This window comes from Cololabis saira, chromosome 5, assembly GCF_033807715.1.
Source record: "Cololabis saira isolate AMF1-May2022 chromosome 5, fColSai1.1, whole genome shotgun sequence".
Lineage (NCBI taxonomy): Eukaryota > Metazoa > Chordata > Actinopteri > Beloniformes > Belonidae > Cololabis > Cololabis saira.
In genome coordinates, this window is record NC_084591.1 from 26,859,258 (window position 1) to 26,880,855 (window position 21,598).

Genomic DNA, 21,598 nt, shown 5'->3' on the forward strand with positions numbered 1-21,598 from the left:
GCCTCACGCCAGTGTCCTCCTACCTCTGATGTCATGTGAATCTGGGCTCTTGGAGGATTATCACAACACAAGACACTGGAAAAAACATGGAAAAAAAACTCATTTAGATCTCTCTTTATCGTTCTTGTTTAAAATCTTAATTTGAATTCCCCCCTGTCAAGTTAATATTTGTAGTTACACACTCAAATGCAAATTTCAAAATGGGAAGGCATCAATAAACAGTTTAAACGAATATGATATGGCAATATCTTTAAAAAGCAATAAGTAATGCATGTAGATTTCAATATAAAGAAACCAGAAAAGTAAGTAAAACAGAGGACAAATAGATATATAGCCATCTTTATATGAGTTATGTGAGTTTTACAGTAAGTCTTAATATAATGGTGCAAAAACCTGTGAAGGAACTGGTCCAGAATTGAAACCTACCTAATGCTGTCATCTTTATAATTTAAGGTGAGCCGTTAAATGTTTGCTTTCATCTTCCTAAAAGCACCAGCTCTCCCATATATCCACATTATGTAGAGATCAAAGACAGTTCAAGGAAGCAGACTTACGTCTTAGTGCCATGGTAATGAGGTTTTCAGCACTTGTCCCCCTTATTTTTTCTTTTTTTTTTTTTGGCTTGAGCCAGTTACATTTTTCTGCAGACTGGGATGGTCTCAGGTCTACTCACATGCCTCTGGTGGGTGTTGACCCCTTGCGTTCAAAATACAAAACACCAAACATGCTTTACATGGATGCTCTGTGTCACAGGACTTTGCAGACACAATAAACTCGATGAGTCTGGTCAGGATCAGTCAGCTTCTACAAGCTGTGTGTGTGTGTGTGTGTGTTGCTCTCTCTCTCTCTCTCTCTCTCACTCTCTCTCACATGCACACACACACACACACACACACACACACACACACACACACACACACACACACACACACACACACACACACACACACACACACACACACACACACACACACACACACACACACACACACACACACACTTGTGCATGCAAAAGCATCATCGCACAAAGAACAAGAATTAGAGGCTTCTCTGATCAGGATTTGCCCCTGTCTCCCCTTCTCTCTAAGAGCACAGAGGCTGGCTTCCTGTCACTTTAACAACATGAAATTACAACCCAAATGGGATGTCAGAGGTTAGCAGTGTCTCTAAGAGAAACTGTGCGAATATATTTCGTCCCGTGGACTTGCCCCCATCCTGACCTCCCCCAGGAACAAGAAGTAACCCGGTGATTGGCATTTTTACAGCCAAATTAAACCATCTTGCAGCCCGCTGAAGGCAGCAGGAGAAAGCAGCCGTTCCAAAATTAGTGAGCCATCATCATGACAGAAAGTAGTGGGGACATGGTGTCATCCAGCTACTGTATCGATTAACCCATAAATAGTATATGGCCTCTACACTGTGGCTCTCCCAGGCTTACACTGCAAATGGAAGTTATCTCAGCTGTGCATCTGTCTTGCTTTGCTGGAAGCGTTAAACTGACATCTAAAGATTGCAACCTGGTTGAGTGTTTGGCACGTTGTAAAAAATAATCTAAAAAAAAGAGAAAATTATGCATACGACCTGTGTAATAAAAATGTAGTCCTGGAGGACTACATTTGCATGGGGTTTTAACATCACAGTAAGAGTTAAACTAGTATGAAATGTTCCTTTAAAAGAACAAAACAGCACATAATCCGTATAGGCTGGATCACTCTGTTGTTTTAGGATATGCAGTTTTACACAGGATATTTGCATATTTGAAAAAAAAAATAACCAGATCGTTCCTTTTAAAGATCCATATGCGATTCTCTCTTATGTTAGGTAGCCCTGCTGCATTATTCCTCTCTTCTTGCTTTTGACACCAGGATTATCATTAGAGAGGAATGTCTGTCAAGCCTCCATTGATTTGCTCACAAGTTCGCCCAATCAATCTCAAAGTTGTGATTAAAAAGCACGAGCAGCTTTCTATTTTTCCCCTGAAATCTTTTGGCAAAAAAAGAGAGAGGCCTTTTCACTTTCATAGCCTCCAGAACACTCAAGTATTCATTGCACTCTACTTTTTGCTTTCAACCTCTCTGCGGGTGGCAGTGCTCATGACATCTATGTATGCTGCTCCTATTCACAATGCTATTCAGGCTTTAGATGTGTACTGCAAATGATCCCTCAACACCAATCAAATTGCTCTTACTGGCCTGGACCCAGATACGGGGATGTAGTCCAGGGAAGCAGCACAGTGCAGAGCCGGAGTGCAAACTGTCACTTCTGTTTACATGAAAAGACCCATTCAGAAAACCAAGGACTTGGCTCCTATAATGAGGTAGAAGTTTGCTGCTTTTTCCGAATAAAACTTAAAAGACAACAACAAAATGGGACCAAACTACTGCTCCATTTGTTTCCCGCAGACAAATACCACAGGGATGCATGGTTTGTATGCTTATCTGTTCATTCATGTGGCCATGTCCACGTGCAACTGTGGGTGCATAATGCATGGCTCTGTTGAGAAGAGTGATTGCTTTATTCCTGCCTTGTAGGTGCTAAGGGGGCCGGGGCCGTGGCTTTGGGCAGCTGTATGGATGGCTTGAGGAGGTCTCCATCATTCATAAAGTACACCCCTACATGTAGAATTGATCTTGCAAAGAAACAGGGTGGCAATAGCAGTTCATCAGTCTTCCTCTACCACAAATCACTCGGAGGTGTCGTCCCCCCAGGGGGAGAGGTGACACCATTGTCAGTGCAGAGGTCCCCTCAGACAGCGTAAAGGGGCAGGGCAGGAACTCTCGCTCTTATGGTAACCCCCCCCCCCGCCAAAAACATGCTCCCGCAGAGTCCATCTAAAATAAGATTTGAAGAATATAGATGACGAGGCAGCTAAATTACTGTAACTCATTCCATTACTTGGTTGAATATGTACATTTACACATTTTCTTTTTTCTTTGTCACTAATATGTGCATAACCAATGTAGAGCCAACTGGCGTTTCAAAAGTAGAACGAGGCACAATTGCCGTATTAACTAATTCATCAGGTATCTTATAGTGTTTGAAAATGCAGCTTCGCAGATAGGTGCTGAAGTCAAACAGGCTTCATAAAGGATGCATAATTAAAGCTACCTTTACTCAAGCTGAGAGAAGAAGAAGAAGAAGAATTAAAGCTACCTTTACCCATGGTGTTTAATATATGCACCTCTGCCTATTAATAACCTAGGTCATTAATTTGTATAAATCAGCTATGTATGGCACAGAGTAATTTCCACTCCTGTAAAGAGAATTGGTGAGATGAAGCTCTTGCCTTTGGCCTTGAGTTGCACATTACACTCATCTTACATTAGTGCCAATGCCTCTCCTGTCCCTCCTCCTCCTGCTGCTCCTCCTCACACCGTTTGGACTTTGCCATTGATCTTCATTCTAAAATAATCTCTTATCATTCCTCATTGTGAGCCTGCAGAAAAACCTTCTCCAGATCCCAATTCATTAGCTTCATACTGAAAATAGAAAAGCTCAGGGAGAGGTGGACATGTGATGATAGCTCAGAGCAAGCACCTTAATAATATGTCCGACGTTCCAACTTAAACACTCATGATCTTTCTTGAAGAAAGACCGCGTGACAGATTTTTCTTCAGGACATTGGTGCCCTGAAGCTTGGATATTTCAATAAAAGGAGAAAAAAAAGACTCAGTTTGAATGTTGCCTTTCCCCTTTTTGCTTGTTCTAAAGTGTCACGGATCAGTTTCTGTTCATGTGTTCATTAAAAAACATTAACATTCACAGACTGAATGGGTCAGACAATGAAAAGGTCTCCTTAACATTTCCCAGCGCTTCTCCCCAGACAGCCAGCAAACGGCCCTCTTTTTCAATCATTGTCCAGGCAAGAAAGAAGAAGCAAAGATGCAATTACACTTTTGTGATGAATAATTAGGAAAAAACGCTAATTTGATATGGTTCATCTTTTAGGAGTGGTAGATGACTCCGCACCATTTCAATTAGCACACTTCTGATTGTAGAGGCAGAGCTCGATTGATCAAGTCTCTTTGTCGTCTTCCCGTTCCCTCCTTCATTGCCCAAAAGACCCTTTTAAAATATTCAGGTAGATTATGAATGGTTACACCACTATCTATTTATATCCCCTTTATTGACAGTATTACATTTATATGAAGTCAAGGTGAGGGATGTAATTTAAGACTCTTGCAGAAATACAGAGAAAATTTAGAAAAAGACTGATTAAAGAACCATGATGTACATGATTAACAATTTACAAGAAAAAGTTTAAAAGAGGGTCAGTTATAGCTTAGTTACAGATTTTCTAAGTTTTGCTGGTTTGCTCAGAAACTCAGAACAAATTGAGGAATATTACGCCGCATTTATGGTCTTTAATTTCTGCCTGACGTCACATCATTCTGCTTACTACTGTCAGCATGTGTTTGAGAGAGGCCTGATTTCTCTCTTTCCCCTCCTTCCCAGGCGCGGAACATAAAAGGCAGGATGTTTATGATGGACAGGCAGCTTTTCAAATTGAAGCATCACACGGTGCTGGATGTGAAGGATCTGAATCTGGACATCTGTGATGTGATGAGACAGACAGGAACATCCTTTTTGGCGTGTCGAGGTGTCAAGAAGGGAGAGACTTAGCAAAGTAGATAGCATCATCACTCTGGATTGAAGCCGGAATTCGCCAGGGAGGAGAAAAGTGGAGGGACGGTGGTGCAGAGCAGGTGACTGGAACTGGGGACTGCAGGTGAGTTTGATTTGACATGCTTTAAAAACAGACGTAATTCTCCAGTGTAAATCCCTGCCTTGCCTTTGTAACAATTTTGAAAAACAACCATTTTCATCAACATATTTTTGAGCTAAATCCACAAATTCTAACAAAACAAATATATCACGCAAAGACAAAAAAAAACTCAAAACACAAAAATACATAAAATCCGGAAATGCTCAAAATGAATGAACATTTTCATTTAAGAAACATCCATCCATCCATGTTCTATACCTGCGTATTCCTTTTCCGGATCATGGGGGTCGGCTGGAGCATATCCCAGCTCTCTTGAGGCAAGAGGCAGGGGTTCACCATGGATGGGTTACCTGTACATCACAAGGCATAGACAGACAATCCACATGCTCACTCATTCCTATGAACACACATGGTTTCTGACTGTGCGAGGAAGCCGGAGTACCCAGAGAAATTCCACGCAAGCAGGGAGTATCGTCAAGTCTGAGGACGACCGCAGATTCGGAGAAACAAGACTTTCCCTGTTCATATTGAAAATACCTGTTTGATGTTGTTGCGTACAAGAAAGATTCATGACCAATGACACCATTTGTCTTATGCAAACCTAAAACCCACCAACTTCTGGTGTACAAGAATGTGCTGTCTAATCTGAAAAAATACATAATGGTAAAGTGTATTTTCATCTATTCTTATTAGTTTATTCATCATTTTAAGGAAGTCGTTTCACAACTTTAATCTTCAGTCTTGATTACTTTTAACTTGCAGCAAAATGAATCTGTCTAGTGATTTTGTTCTCTGTACAAGCACCGTCCAGGTTGATAAAAAAAGAATTTCCTGCTTTTTGTGTCTGATTTTTGCAATTTTGCCAAGTTATCGAAGGATTTATTGACAGTGAAAAATAATTTATACTTTTTTACTGAAGTACATTAAAAGATCTGTACTTCCTTACTTTCACTTGAATAAAAAAGGTGAATCAGTATTTTACTTTTACAAGTCCCTTTTCACACAAGTATCTGCACTTCTCAGATGGGACTTTCATAATCATACTTTTTTTTTATGAGGCACCTTCAAGCTACTTAAGGTCGCCATTAAGAGCTATAACATGTTCAGGTATTTAAAAGCCATTCAAAAGCTATTAAATATAAGAGACAAGGCTGAAAAGATAAATGCCATTTCCTCAGTTTAAAAAAGAGGGACTTTTTGACAAACAATATACAGAAATTTGATTTCATTTAATTTGTACAAAAACTGGAATCTAAAAAAGACTTCTCAGTTAAAGACTACGAAACATTCAGCAAAGTTCTGTGTATATTGTATATATGTAACATGAGTGAAACCAAAATGCTGTTAAACTTTGGCTGCAACTCTAATACTGCGTGTAAATAATCTGTATAAATAATTTCATATACTAATATGATCTCAGAATAATCTGCAAAAATGTACAGCTTTTAAAATGTGACTATTCTTTATTTAAACTCTTCGGAAATTTTCTACCTCAGGCAAAAATGAAAGACAAAGATAGTTGAAGTGAAAGATTTGTCATAAAAAATTCCAGTCAGTCTGAAATTTTGAGGGCATCTATCAGTTATGAGGGAGGAATTGAGGCTTGATTGTCGTGCCAACTCCTCTTCCTCGGGTTTTGCAGCGTGCCCCTTGACTTTGCCAAGTGTGGAGAATCCGTCGATGCTGGTGATGGGCAGTAATTCCCTCGCCTGTATGACTGAGTGATCAGAATTCATATTAGCATCTTTACACACTGATGGCAGCCTGTCACTCCAGGTGCCAAGTGGTCCCCTTGGACTCCTGTCAGTCACTCACAGGGCGCAAGCTGCTCTCGCTCTCTTTTTTCCCCCTTTATATTTTACTGGAGGAAAAACAACGGCAACAAACAAACAGGAAAAAAGAAAAATGTGTTGCTCCATTTAAAAGAAATAAATATACATTTTAGCTGATATTTTTAGCATGACATCATTTCAGTAACTGGTATTTTGTGATGTTCAAATAGGTTAGCAGCATAAATATATGCATTCCCTGGAGTTCTGCACACCAAAACGTGTGTCTTTGCATGCACATTCTCTATTAGCAGCCTGTGATTCTGTCGTATTGGTTTCCCTCTGTAATTTCTTGAGATTAATGACACTGTCACACACTTGTGAAGCACCCTTAACTAAGATTCAGCAGCATAATGTCCACTCCATCTTTGTTTCCATTCAAAAAGAATTCCAATCAGGTTTAGGCCATCTTGAATCCCTCGTCATTCTGGCTCCTGTGCACGGACGGTGCCAGTGTTTGGAGGGAGAGCGTTTTTTGCCAAACAGATGGAAAAGCATCACTGTGTTGCACACATGCAGACTCAGATACCTCTCTCTTGGTGATTTCATGGCCTGCATTGACATTCAGTCATTCATTACAAAGCGAATTAATGTGCCAGAGCTGCAGTTTTCCCTTAAAAACAGATGTCGCTGGAGCATCTAATTAAGCAACACACCAAATCATTAGCACTTGGTCATCTCCAGCCATTTTGCTTGCGTCTAAGAAAAATCCCACTTTAAAAAATGTACACACCAAAGCTGTATCTCATCTGGATCCCTCTATGGGTAGGTGATGTGGCTGTGACCTCGGTGCCCAATAACTTAAATCACTATTTAAATTATTCACACAATAACGACACCGAAGCACTCCATTATGAACATTATTGCTGAGAAATGGGCTCAGCTGAGGTGAAGGATGAGTCTTATCTTTCGCTGTCAGTCGGGGCATTAGTCATTGTAACGGGTCTCTCAGACCTGTGTTCGGGGGTTTTCATTGAGCCTCACATAGCAGATTCATCACAGATCACTGGTGGATGTCAGCGTCCTAACAATGAGAGGAGATCACCGTCTGAAGACGTTAAGCTTCAGTATTGCGACTCAAACTCTACTTCTGCAGAATGTAGTTATTGGCATGTGATCTGTGAGATAATGTAAAGTACGCAGGGTAAAAATAGTGTCAAAATCAGAAGTTGGGATGGTGAGGATACAAAATTTTTCACCACACTACTTTGATTTTGACATCTATATTTAGTGTGGCTCACGAGTAAATTCAATTCCACAAGCAGAAAAACTTTCCATTTGAACCAGATAAGATGGGAGAACGGAAAATGTTTTCCCTGTCACTGCTCTTTTTTTCTCCACCAAGAAGCCAAACTCAATTTATGTCAAACAAGGTTTAAAGGACCTTGGGATTAAAGCCATAAACTAGCTGCTGTCAGACCTGAAGCCTTGCTAACAATTTAGTGCCAAACTGACGTTGTTCAATATCATTTCATATTATATCATGTCACGACACAGTGACAGCTACGCATCAGCCCAGTCATAGCTGGTTTGCCCTGAAGAACTCCTCAGATGTCGGACCCAATCGAAGCTGACTCCACTTTGCTCTGATCTAAAATGGGAAATCTATCTGAAGTACTCTGCAGGGAGCGGCCACAGCTTTTGGTAAAGAATGCTAACAGGTCGATCAGGTAATGAGACGAGATATTTGGGGGATAGGTGGGGTGGGATGGCGGTTGGAGGAGGATGCTGTAATGGGGATGCCACCAGCTTTCACTGGCCACATTATAATGACTGGGGACAGTGTTAATGGAATACTTACCTATACGCGGATTGAAAACATGCTCATCTTTTTTTTTTTCTCAGTTTCTGATCACATTCAACTTGTTCAGTGTCATCATAGACAACATACGTTGGGGCAGATACATTTAGTCAGTTTTTTAATTTAATTATTGGGCCATAATTCTCCAGTTCCATTTGAGATCATTTGAGATCATTCATATTTCAGGCAAAACAAATCATTGTAATGTTCTGTATGGCTTAAAGGGCAAGCAATGTTCTAAAATAACTTAACGCACTGCTTCAATCAGCTACTTGCAAACAAATGAGTCAATGCAGCTTTGGACCATTGTTAACAAGCAATCATTGAGTGACATATATCTGGTGAGTAACCTCTGATTGTATGCATTTTCAAACTAGGACACACTATCTAGGAACACAATGCAATGTGTGCCTCATTAATTCAGATAACTCATCATTTTATCTGAACTAAAAGTTATTGTCCTGAGCCCTGCCATTGTTTCAAGACAGATACATAAATACATGTAATACAATGAATAAGATGATAAGAAACCAAAGAGTGTTTACATGATAACTGATAACTTCAACTATTTGATAGGTTCCCACCTGAAGATCATTTTGATTTACGCTGAAACACCATATATAATTTCCCTTTAGGTATTAATAAAGTATAATTCAATTCAATTCAGTTACAAAATGTTTTATGACTGCTTAAAGGTAAATGTGTTAAATGTCTTTTGCTCTCAGTATATTATGTGCACTTAACTAGAGCTCAAACATCAACGGCAAATGCTGTTTTTACCACAATCAGCCTAATCGTGTTTCCCAGTCCCAATCCCAGGAATTGTGTTTCTTACCTCCAGATTAATCAAAACCAGTGAGGGTGAATATACATAACATCATTGTTGCAGGCTATGGGCTTCCTTTGAAGTCAAAAACGATCTCAAACAACATTTTTCAAATTTCTTGTCACTAAGACTCCACGTTTTATCTTTTTTATGTTCTGGTATTATTGGAGTTTCAGTAATATTATGAGTTAGCATTTAATAATATACTTAATCACATATGTAATACTATTTATTCTTCATATTTATTATGTATAACAAATATACAGTAGCAATGATCTGATACTTCAAACCTTAGGACTTACTTTCTTTTTCACGTTATGACATGAGATAGAGATACAAATACTGTGGCGCAACATCTGCAGATTTTCATATCTTTTGCATTAGTACAAAGTCATGTCAAAATAGTACCGTTCCCTGAATACACCTGTGTTTTATTCATAACTCTCCCATTTCTGTGCTCCTTCTCTTACTGATATACATTCAAGTTGTTTTTTTTTTTTAAATGTAAGAACAAAAGATTTCTGCAATCTTAATATTTGAATACAGCAACAAAAGTCAGTATTCAGAATTTTAAACTGGTGGAGATGGCAGGAAAGCTGGCACTGAGGCATGTGGAGCACTCATTAAAATGTTACAGCTACACAAAAAGATGTACAAGGCCATCCATCCATCCATCCATCCATCCATCCATCCATCCATCCATCCATCCATCCATCCATCCATCCATCCATCCATCCATCCATCCATCCATCCATCCATCCATCCATCCATCCATCCATCCATCCATCCATGTCTGCTTATCCCTGGCGACTTCATCAAGCTCATCTGGAGGGATCCCAAGGTGTCCCAGGTCAGCTGAGAGACTCTCAGTCTCTCCAGCGTGTCTTGGGTCTCCCCCAGAGGGACACGCCAAGACCTCACGAGGGACGTGTCCAGGAGCTATCCTCACCAGATGGCCGAGCCACCTCCTCTGGCTCCTCTTGATGCGGAGGAGCAGCTGCCCTACTCTGAGCCCCTCCCAGATGTCCGAGCCTCTCGGTCCTACCCTGCAGAGGATGCTAATTTCCGCCTCTTGTATCTGTGATCTTGTTCTTTCTGTCACTACCTACAGCTCGTGACCAAAGTGTGAGGGTAGGAACGTAGACCAACTGGTAAATCAAGAGCTTGTCCTTTCAGCTCAGCTTCTTCTTCACCCTGACAGATAGTTGCAAAGTCTGCATCACTGTGGATGCTGCACTGATCCGCCTATTGATCTTCCGCTCCACCTTTCCCTAGCTTGTGAACAAAACCCAGAGATACTTGAACTCCACTTGGTGCAGTATCTGATTCCCAACCCTAAGAGGGCATTCCACCCTTTTCCGACCTAAGTCTTGGATTTAGAGATGCTGATTCTCATCCGAGCCGCTTCACATTTGGCTGCGAACCGCTCCAGCAAGTTGAAGGTCTTGCCCTGATGAAACCAACAGGACCACATCATCTGCAAAAGCATAGACCCCACCAAACCAGAGCCCCTCGGCTCCTCGGCTGAGCGCAGAAATTCTGTCCACGAAAGTCAGGTGCAGAATTGATGACAAAGAACAGCCTTGGCAGAGTCCATCCCCAATGGTAAACCAGTCCGATTTACACTGATAATGTGTCCCAAGCACACCACAATACATTAACCTGGAGGTAACACTGCTAAATGTAGATGTGTTGAATGGTTCCTTTTTCTTTATTGTAGTTTGTATGATCTTTACTGTGTTATTATACATATAATACCAGTCATAACCATTTTTCTTTTCTTTTCTTTTCCAGCAAATCCTCTGAAAAAGTGATTTTGGGACATTCCAAGGCACCGACATGAGTCAATTTTGCTTTTAATAACCTTATAAAAAATAAACGTATAAAATGTAATAACCTTATAAAAAAAGTAACATGAAGATTGAAAGAACAAAACAATAAGGTTTAACTTGGCTGTGAGTTTTAAAAGAGTTAGACAACAACCTGCTGTTCTTTTGATGATACAGGCTGTCACAGTTATCTTCGTCTCTTTATGTTATCATGGATAAAATGGACAGAGTTTAAATCCACAAGTTGTTTTTTCCCCCCTCCACACTGCACTCAATTTAGTTTTAGTGAAAAACATTTACATAATATTCTGCATTGGTGTATCATTTGCTATCTGTATGTGAATTTATGTAAAACCTTTTGAACAGAGAACCACAGAAGAGATTTGAGACTATGGCAGAAGAAGGACAACGCAACAATTTATACAATTGGAGGAGAAGGCTGAGGAGAGTGACAGTGGAAGGGCGAAACCTCCATGTGTTTGATGGTGAATGGGAACATCACTTACACAAACAATGAGGCGGCGTATGACAACATCTTCTGCATGACAAGTGCGTTTGTGAAAGCTGTCCCCACATGACGACATGGCAGTTTGAATCATCCTCACTCCCCAGAAGTGCACGCGCAATGACATGCACAAATACATCTGAACAAGCTTGCATGCACCCTAAGATTTCACTTCACATTTTCCAGTCTGATTTCATATGCAGCATATAGGTCCATGAGGTAGGCGTGAGATGCAGGGTCACTTTGTAATAGCTAAGGATACGTCTCGTTTTTTGATCAGTATATAAATCCCAAAGGTGAGTAATGAATGCAAGTGTTGGAGATGGCCACATCTGTAACCCAATCCTAGAATGTTAGTAAAGAACTCTGTAAACTCTCCTCTCTCCATCATTGCTTACCCTTCCTGTCTTTTTGCCCCAAACATAAATGGCTTTGACAACTCACTGGTCTACAGCCATTCCACAGCGCTATCCTTTCATTTGCCTTCCCCTTTAGGGTAATGTGATTTTACGCAGTGGCAGTGGACGCTCTCACACATGCAGGAGCAACGGATCAGTGGGTTGAGCAGAGAGGCCAGCTCACTCTACAAGTGTGATCTGTCTTTGAAGCCAACTTAGATGTGGTTAACACTTTTGTGGAGGAAAGGAAATCAAACTAAATGTGGTGAGTCTTATTCTCACCAAGAACATTTCAGAAATTACACCACTGTATTTTCTAAAAATAAGTCATTTCCAAGGATATATATATATATATATATGTATATATATATATATATATATATATATATATATATATATATATATATATATATATATATATATATATATATATATATATATATATATACATATATCCTTGGATATACATATACATATATAAAGTTAATTATAGAAGCAAATTACGTTGCATTAATGAAGGTATGCTACCTGAATATATGCTAGCTAATATATTATTTTTAACATTTTTATTTATAATGTCTTCCAGAATAAAAACATAATATAGTGCTTTGCTTCTTGATGTTGGCTTATACGTTGTCTATTATTTCTTTTTAAAATCAAATACCATCAAATAAATAAACAAAAGGAATTTTCTTCATTATTTATCTTTATCTTAATTTTTCTGGTTTGAAACACTTTCTTCTCATCTGGATGTGTATTTGTATCACGGGAAAGAAAGAAAAATAAGAATCACATTACCTTAGTTCATGCCAACATTAATCTGACTTCACTCTCACATACAAATTTCCAAAATATAGTATAAAATCACAGTAGTTTTGCCAGAGCTGCTTCCAGCGTCTTGATGGTGAGTCAGTGTTAAACTCTTGTTTTGATATTACAATAAAATAAAATCATCATTTTTAATATTATCTTAAGTCTTTAGTCTTGTGCCATGTAAGGTTTAGTGGTGCAAATGCTGTCTACAGCCAATAAATGCTCTACGTCAAGCAGCTAAGAGGAATCAAGCATCAAGTTGTGCAGACGGTATGAAATATGAAACTGAAGATGTGCAGGAGGGATAATAGGCCTCGATTTTCTTGCACTGTGGAGGCGGAGGAACTATTTTCCCTCATCCAAACTCTGCACTCCTTGTGTTTTGATATAATTTCTTAATTTGCTTTAGCTAAAGGCTTCTTTTTGTATCCATTGTTTAAAAGAGAATAGTAATCTTGGAAGATCCCCAATCTTTGCAATGATTTATTTATGACACATAATCTTCAGATTTGAATCCTCTAGTTAACAGGAGCTATTAGTTTAATGTGTAACCCAGGTTAAAACAGTAACAGATATCATAAACAGAAGTTTCTCATATGCAATAATCAAATTTTTTAATTTGATGCAGAATAATTTTGTGTCATTATTGCCCCCAGCTGCTTATACTAAATCTTAGATTAAGATGGTAAGCTTTCATGTCATAAAATCTATTTTGTACCACATCAAAATGAGCAAAAAGATGTTGGTTATAATGACACAAACAGTTATGAATGTATCATGAAATGAAATATATGGTTTGTCTTTTAAACATTAATTAAGTGGCTTATTCTTCCATTTTCAAGCAAATGATCAACACATTATGGAGTGTAAAGGAAAATTAAAACAAACTATAAACAAAAACAAATGATAAATCAAAAAGCCATTTATTTCCAAGCATGCAGTTAAAATCATAAGCACAAAGGAACTGCTTTACTCTCATAACTAATATTTAATTCGATGTTTTTGTGTACTTTTCTTTTTTGTATTTAATTGAAAAAGAAAACAAATATAAAATGTCATCACTGACTCACTATACACATCACATATTTAAAAATGTATTTTTCTTAAATCCTGTTTTCATTTTGATATAACAGTTAGTTGTTCCAATTATTAAATACCTTTCCTAAAATACCAAGCTTTATTTCATTATACCACTTCCTTTATCTGTAATTATTTTTCAGAATCATAAATCCTTGATCAATTCCTAGAGCGGAAGTCATTTAATCACAAATGCGGCAGCCGGGAATACAGATCTGAATGTACCAGCGAATAGAAGACGAAAACTACTATAGCTTTCAAATGCGCCAGCGAGGAGTTCAAATGGATGTCATCACTGGAGAAAAAAGAAAACTGCCTTTTTTTTTCTTTTTTTTTTTGTCCCTTTCCACTGGGAGGTCAAAGTGCAGCCAGAAACACAACAGCACCGCTGGAGGTGATCATTTTTCAGTGCTCCGCAGAGCAGAAGATGCAAACATGGGGGCATGAACACAGTCCTTTAAGTGCAGCTAAAGCACGCTGGGACGCCTGGTGATATATGGATTGTGTTGTAGATCGAAAATTTCCCTAACAGATGTCATGCAGTATTTTTCACACTTATAGTCATTACAACACAGTCCAGTGCCCGCACACATGCTGCCCTCTGTATAACACGACTCCTCCTCAGGTGTGGTCCTCCCAGTTACAGACCATCAGCTGTGCAATCCACCAGATTCTACTGCCAGGCTAATAAATGGCTGGTGTCAGTGGCAGTGTCAGTCTATTGGTTACTCATTTTGAGTTTGTCTAGGGGTTGGAGAGGAGCTTTGCATTCTCCCCCGCTCTGCTCAGTGACTGGCAAAGTCCTGACTTTATTGATTTCTTTCTTCACTGCTCTTTGTCAAAATATCCAACTGCAGACCTTAAGGACCTCCGCCACTGCCCGACATCTGCAGCCACACACCGCTTCTCCTCTAATGGTCGACGAGGGCACTTTGTTTTTGGAAGGGGCAAGAAGGGATGATAGGCTGTGTGAGTGGAAGATGATTGGAGAACACAATCTAAAGCCTCAGCAACTCTCTTTCTCCCTCTTTCCAGTCTGACAGAGAAAATATTGTACACCAACTGGCTCCCATTGAATCCACGTTGTGATTCATCGCCCAATTTCAAACTGCCAGGCAGCTAAATTGCACCAGGTCTGCCAAAATTCATCCCAGGAACACGCAGGAGATGTGAAAAATTAAATGTCATCGCGGCACAGTGGAAAACTTTCACCTCTCATCGAGCAGAATATGCTTGCTTCATTCTGTACTGATGGATGATGGCCCAGGGCTATACTTAACCTACTTAGTAATGTCATGTACCGCAGAATGTGTTTACTTTTGAAAAATAGTGAGAAAACATAAACTCTATCAGAGCTTGACATCTGTGCATTCTTCCTCTAAATAAAGTGGCTTTTTATGTTGATGCAGGAATGAATTTTCCCCTTCATCAGACTTGCTTGCTGTACATCATGGACTAATGCTGGATGTGTAAAATAATGTAGGGCAGCTGAAAAGACAGATACTGTTTCTTAATATTAAAGCTTTCCATTAGGCTTCACTGCTTACTGCTAGATTATATATATATTTTTTATGCATGGCTACACTTTGGGTGCCAATTTGAAGTTGTATCAAGGTAAGTTCAGACAGTTCAGACATTTTGAAGAGATAAAGGTACATTATTGAGCGTGAATGAGAAAGAAGGCAGGAGACAATAAGTTGAGAAGCAGAGAAAGGATAAGGTTGGGAGGCAGGGAGAGGGTAGGAGGGCTGAGCGATGACTGGCTACTTTAGCAATTAAAATGTGGGGCAAAGACACAGAGGCTTGGTTTGACCGAGAGACTGCACCATTCATCATCCCAGCTGCCATAAAGCAGCAGTAGATGGAATCTTTGATTTGAGCTTCACAGGAACATAAATCAAAATCCAAACCATGGCCTGTCAGGGCCATCGCCAGAATAACCCATTTGAGAGAGGGAGAAAGAGGAAGAGAGGGGAGGTAAGGTTGGAGAGAGTAAAGGTAGTTACTTTTGTGGCTTTGCACTTCATCCAACACACACACGTGCTCTCACACACACAAATACAATTTACAGACACACACCTTTGTCCTTTCGTATGTGTTTGATGTTCAGATTCAGCTGTCTCACACATACCTCGCCACAATATCAAATCCAGGGGTCATTGATCAAGTGGCTGGGTCCTGTCAGTGGCCAGTGGTGTGCCTGACCCACTCCGCCCTGCTCCACCCCCCTCCTCCCTTCACACCCTCGAATACAAGGCAGAAAACAAGGAAGTGAGGTCATGCCGCGTGTACATCCATCCATCTAAATAGCATGACAACGACAGCTAATAAATCATTCATTCATTGTTTAATCTATTGTATGCCCGGGCAAAAGTCATGTGGCTGATATGAAGACAGATTTACCCCATGCAGGTGGGGCCCATTGAAGGGGGATTTTTACTGTTACTGGTTTCCTATCAATTAGTAATGTGTTCATTATACCTTGGAGCAATTAAAACCACTAATGATTGAAATAACATCGAGGATCTTTTATCAAGTCAGTGCCAAAGTAATTTAAGCCAATTTAGTCATACATTTTATTTTGCTGGAGGCTTAGAGGTCTCAAACACTATGATTTAGTTACTGAACTGACTGAGACAGAAATTATTGCTCATCAAGTTATTTGTACATCACATTCACCTGCCCATTTCTTGGACTGGTTCTAATTATCCACCCATTTGGGAAGGCTGGGGAAGTGGATGAGGCTCTCAACTCGCTCACGAGGTCAGGGAAGGTTCACTTTAAATGCACTGCACAATCCCAGTATGGATGAATATTTAGGTTCTTCTCCTCAATGATGAGCTGTGCTTAATTTATTCTAATTACAGCAAGTCTGAGTGAAGGTGAGCTGTTATGAGCAGAGGTAACAACCCGAACATCGCCCTTCAATGAGAAGGCTTTCTGGGTTTTCCCAGTGCAGAATCCATGTAAAACATGCGACTTGAAACAGCTTGGAACAGGTTAATGAGACTACTTTTAGGATGTGCATCTCATTACGACAGCCAGAGGGAAGGTCGCAAAACATCAGCGTTTACCTTAGCCTGCATCTTAAGAGAATCCTCCTTGAAAAAGCAGGTGGAAATGTAAAGATATACCAGCAAATGCTTACATTGTCATGTTGTTTATGGTTATACTGTGGTATGACTCATATTTTAAAAACTCCCTGTGGCAGGTTGGAGTGGCTGCAACCACTCAGCAATCACACAGGTGTGTCCCATCAGCCTCTCCAACCTGCCAGCCTTGATAAAGAGGACTGAGAGACTCAGGAGGAGGCTGCTGCTGAGGAGCTGTGTGTGTTTCTGCACGTTTTGGGTGAGAAATAAAAGGGTCTGAACGAAACTCTGTGTCCTCTCCGTCCTTCGGTCGGGCCCCCGTGGCACGCACCTTGCCACACTGGCGCCCAACGTGGGGCTTCGAAGGACGGACGGGGGGGGGGCATGGAGCGGGCCCTGGACGCGCTCGCCCGGGCCATGGCGGGCATGGCGGCCGCCTTCCGGGACCAGGGCGAGCGGCAGCTGGCCGCGATAGAAGCCCTGGTGGCCGCGGGGCGACCCATCCCTGCACCCCGTCTGAGGGCCGCCGCAGCAACGCGGGAGGAGCTGGCGGCGCCGCAGCTGAGAGGCCGGGAGGCAGAAGCTGCGGGCCGCCAAGCGACGGCTCCCGAGGCGGCGGGACCTGCGGAGCGGCCCATCCCTGCACCCCGTCTGAGGTTTGCCGCGGCAGCGCTGGTGGCGCCGCAGCTGGGAGGCCGTGAGGCAGAAGCTGCGGGCCGCCAGGCGACGGCTCCGGGGGCGGAGGCGGAGGCGTCGTTGGCTGGGAAGGTGGCTGCGGAGGCGCAGCCGCAAGCGACGGCGGAGACGGGGCCGGACCAGCAGCCCGCGCAGGGCTGCGTCGCGGAGGGGAAGGAGGCGGTCGTGCGCGCGCCGTGTGGCCCGAGGCCACCATGGGCCCGGCCCCAAGCGCATTTTCCACGGCGGGAGAGCCGACGCCGGGGACGACCCCCACGACGGGACCGCAGGTCAGGCCGACGCCGAGGACGACCCCCCGACCAGGAAGGCCCGGGGGGTTCTGGGCTTCCTCTCCCGCTCCGAGGGGGCGGGGGGGGGGAGTATGCTCGGCCGGACAGACCCCGGCTCGAGGTTGGCGTTGGGGGTGTGTGGCAGGTTGGAGTGGCTGCAACCACTCAGCAATCACACAGGTGTGTCCCATCAGCCTCTCCAACCTGCCAGCCTTGATAAAGAGGACTGAGAGACTCAGGAGGAGGCTGCTGCTGAGGAGCTGTGTGTGTTTCTGCACGTTTTGGGTGAGAAATAAAAGGGTCTGAACGAAACTCTGTGTCCTCTCCGTCCTTCGGTCGGGCCCCCGTGGCACGCACCTTGCCACACTCCCCTTCCATTTGGAAAAAAAGGTCATGATCTTGTGCTTTTCACCCTGTTTGCCCCACTGTTAAAACAACAATGTATGTTTTTACTCATAATGAGACACAATATTATTTAGGAGTCAAAAGAAGCGATGAGGTAGTGCAGATCTCTCAGTCAGCTATTGTCACTGATGAATGATGGAACTTTAGCTTGACAAAAGAAGACCATGAGAAGTTGCATGTACATTTACATGCCAAAAAGGCAGTGTGTGGCACTCCTGTCTGTGCCCACATGCAGAGTGTGGCATTAGTCAGTGTGTGTAAAGCCCTACCAGTCAGATGGGAGATGGGTTGAGGGAGATGAATGGGAGGCATGTTCACTTTATTACTGTCACTCTGCTCTCTTCCAGTCTGCCTCAACCTCCCCACTACCACCCATCCATTAATCACGTTACTGCCTCCTCCCTCCCTCTTTCAATGCCTTTTTCTCCTTTTTTACACCTTTCCTCTCCTCTTCCATCCATCCTTGTTTAGTCCACAGCAGCATCACTATTTGCAAACTCTTATGTTGCTCTCATCCTCGCATTCTCTTTATGTCATTTAGACCAGGTCCTATATAGTGTGGCACTTCCTCAACAATGTTAATATACGTGCAAACTATAAATTTAATCACAATGTTAGAAAAATTAAGGCAGCATGTGACATATATCAGCATAATTAAGTCATCTTCTGATGAAATGGGCTGCACCAGCTCATCATCTTCAAGTTTCATAAATTACTTCTTGCTAGTTTCCAGCAAGTCAATGAACTGTGCTGCATAAGTGTTTTCTTCTTTTTAACTTCAATGATTTTCAAGGGGCTTTTGAACTTTTTTCTTTTCTCATTATTACTCACCAGTGTCAATGGACCTGCCATACAAGGTTTACGTGGACAGAATAGTTGGTGATTGGATAAAAACACTGACTTAGTTATCTGACCAACATCTACTTTATCATACAATGACCGCCCAACAGAAGAAAAAAAGAAGAAAAAAAACAAACATACAACAAAAACAGTTTCATCATAATTTAAAACAAATAATTTGCGAATTAAAAATGTTTCCAAAGATTTTACAGGCGCCAGGCACACCTTATATTTACACTTTCAGAAGCGCACTCAGAAAATCAGATCCCATTCAACATTCAAAAACTTTGCAGTGTGCAGCTGACCAGTCTAACTTACATCCTATATGCCTTAATGCAACACACCACAGCTGCAGCAGCTGTTCAAAGCAGCGACTGGCTTCTACCAAGCATCGAGCCTCTAACCTCCAGACTGTAGTCTCATGTCAATGTGCTGCAGTTCCTGAACTGACCGCTAGAGGGTGGCTGCAAAAGCGAGTCAATCTCCATTGACCTCTATTGTATTAATCCAGCGTCGGCTAAACGCGATGGTCATTATTGATTTTCCCCTCAAGTACGTGCACAGTACACAAAATATGGTTGTGAAAACAATCTAGTTATTACTGATTTGCTAGTATGTACAATATAGTATGCACTATCTAGTCTGTAAACAATTGAATAAATGTTTGATGATACTATCCACTGTGGAGTGAGAAATATACAAATCCCTTTCAGTTTTTAATTTGAGGAATGTTGTTCTTACATATCTCAGTTGTATTTCCACTCTTCATCATTGTTCCTTAAAGACTCAATGATTTTCTTTTACCAAATTACCACTAAAACCACCTGTCAACATTCCCTCTGAAGTAATATCCGGATTTTTCTGGTAACCTCACTCCTAAAATTGCCCTAGAAGCAACCCTTTTGTAATGGGTCTCAGGCCTGCACAGCAAAAATGGGTGTATATTAGCAAATTAAATACATTATTGGGGGGAAAGCTATGTAATTTGGTTTGGGTTGATACTGCCTGTAAAGAAATAAAATCAAAGTAAATCTAAGAACGGACCCTTTTTTTCTTTTTTTGAATTCAGTAGTGGTAGATTTGTTGACCATTTCCAGTAACAACTAATTTGTACCAAATTACTGATCTTCACAAGACTCATACATAGTTGTGAAGTCATTGTGACAGACAATGACACACTCTTGACGATAAAGCAGAATTCACAAGTAGTCATTTGAAACTCATGACAGTAAATGTGCCTGTTTGGAATCAAAACACCAGTCCGTCGCACAGTCAGTATATGATTCTTTTCCCCTCTATTTGTTACTTGAAAAGTCGACAGTCCACTGCAAGCAGCTCATCCATATTGAATCATCCATCCATTATCTATATCCCACTTATTCCTACTTAGGAGCATCTTCTTGACTAACAGTGTCTCTTCACTAATGTTCATAGGTCAACACCTGTATCTGCTTTAACATACAACACAATTTTAATAGATGTAAAGAGAAAATCTGACGCATTAGGTCAAGCAACATGCTTAGATTTAAATGACCCTGTCCGGTCTGTTTGCGCAGGAAATTAGTGACTTGAAATCCACAGTGGCAGGATAATGCAAGCTCGTTTGATAATTTCTTAGCTGTAACATCATTAATGTCAGTTGCATTTTAATAATGCAAAATGTGAATTAACTTCCTTTTCATTTAATTATTAAACAGTTGATGCATATTAATTTATTCATATTTGCACTCCTTGCTACTCTATGTATTTATTCAATCAGTCAGTCAATCATGTATACACAGGAAGATTTTAATGTCATCAGCTGAATGCAGAGGTTAGTTCATCATATCGAGAATAGACCCACTCTTTAAAATCCTTTGTTTTTCCATCAAAATTTCTCCTTTTTTAGTTTTAGTTGAAATTTTATTAACAACTATAAAGCCGCTCCCCCACTCACCCACCCACCCTGATCCGCACTCATATCAACCGAAAGCACAAAATCTCTGGATAAGACGTACTGTACTTTGTGTGTCGCCTCTAGTTTTCTTCCCACACTTAACACCTTATAAGTCGATAGCAAGCTGTCTTTAAACTGCTGAGGAACTGGTGCATCTGGCTCGTGATCTCTAAATATGCTCACGATTATAGATGAGACACAGCAGATCAGTTGTGGAGCAGCAGCAGTCACCAGCCCCTGCAGTGATGCCACCATCTCCCTCTCCCTCTCTGCAGTTCCCATGGGCCTTGTGTCCAACAATAGCGCTATGTTGAGACTTTTCCTACACACACACACACACACACACACACACACACACACGCATATATATATATATATATATATATATATATATATATATATATATATATATATATATATATATATATATATATATACACACAGTTAATTTTCATTTCATTTATTTATTTATTCAAACAGGTTAAAACAAAAACAAAATAATCAGAATGCATAAAATGTATATACCGAAAAAAACAAAGAACAACAAAGAAAACCA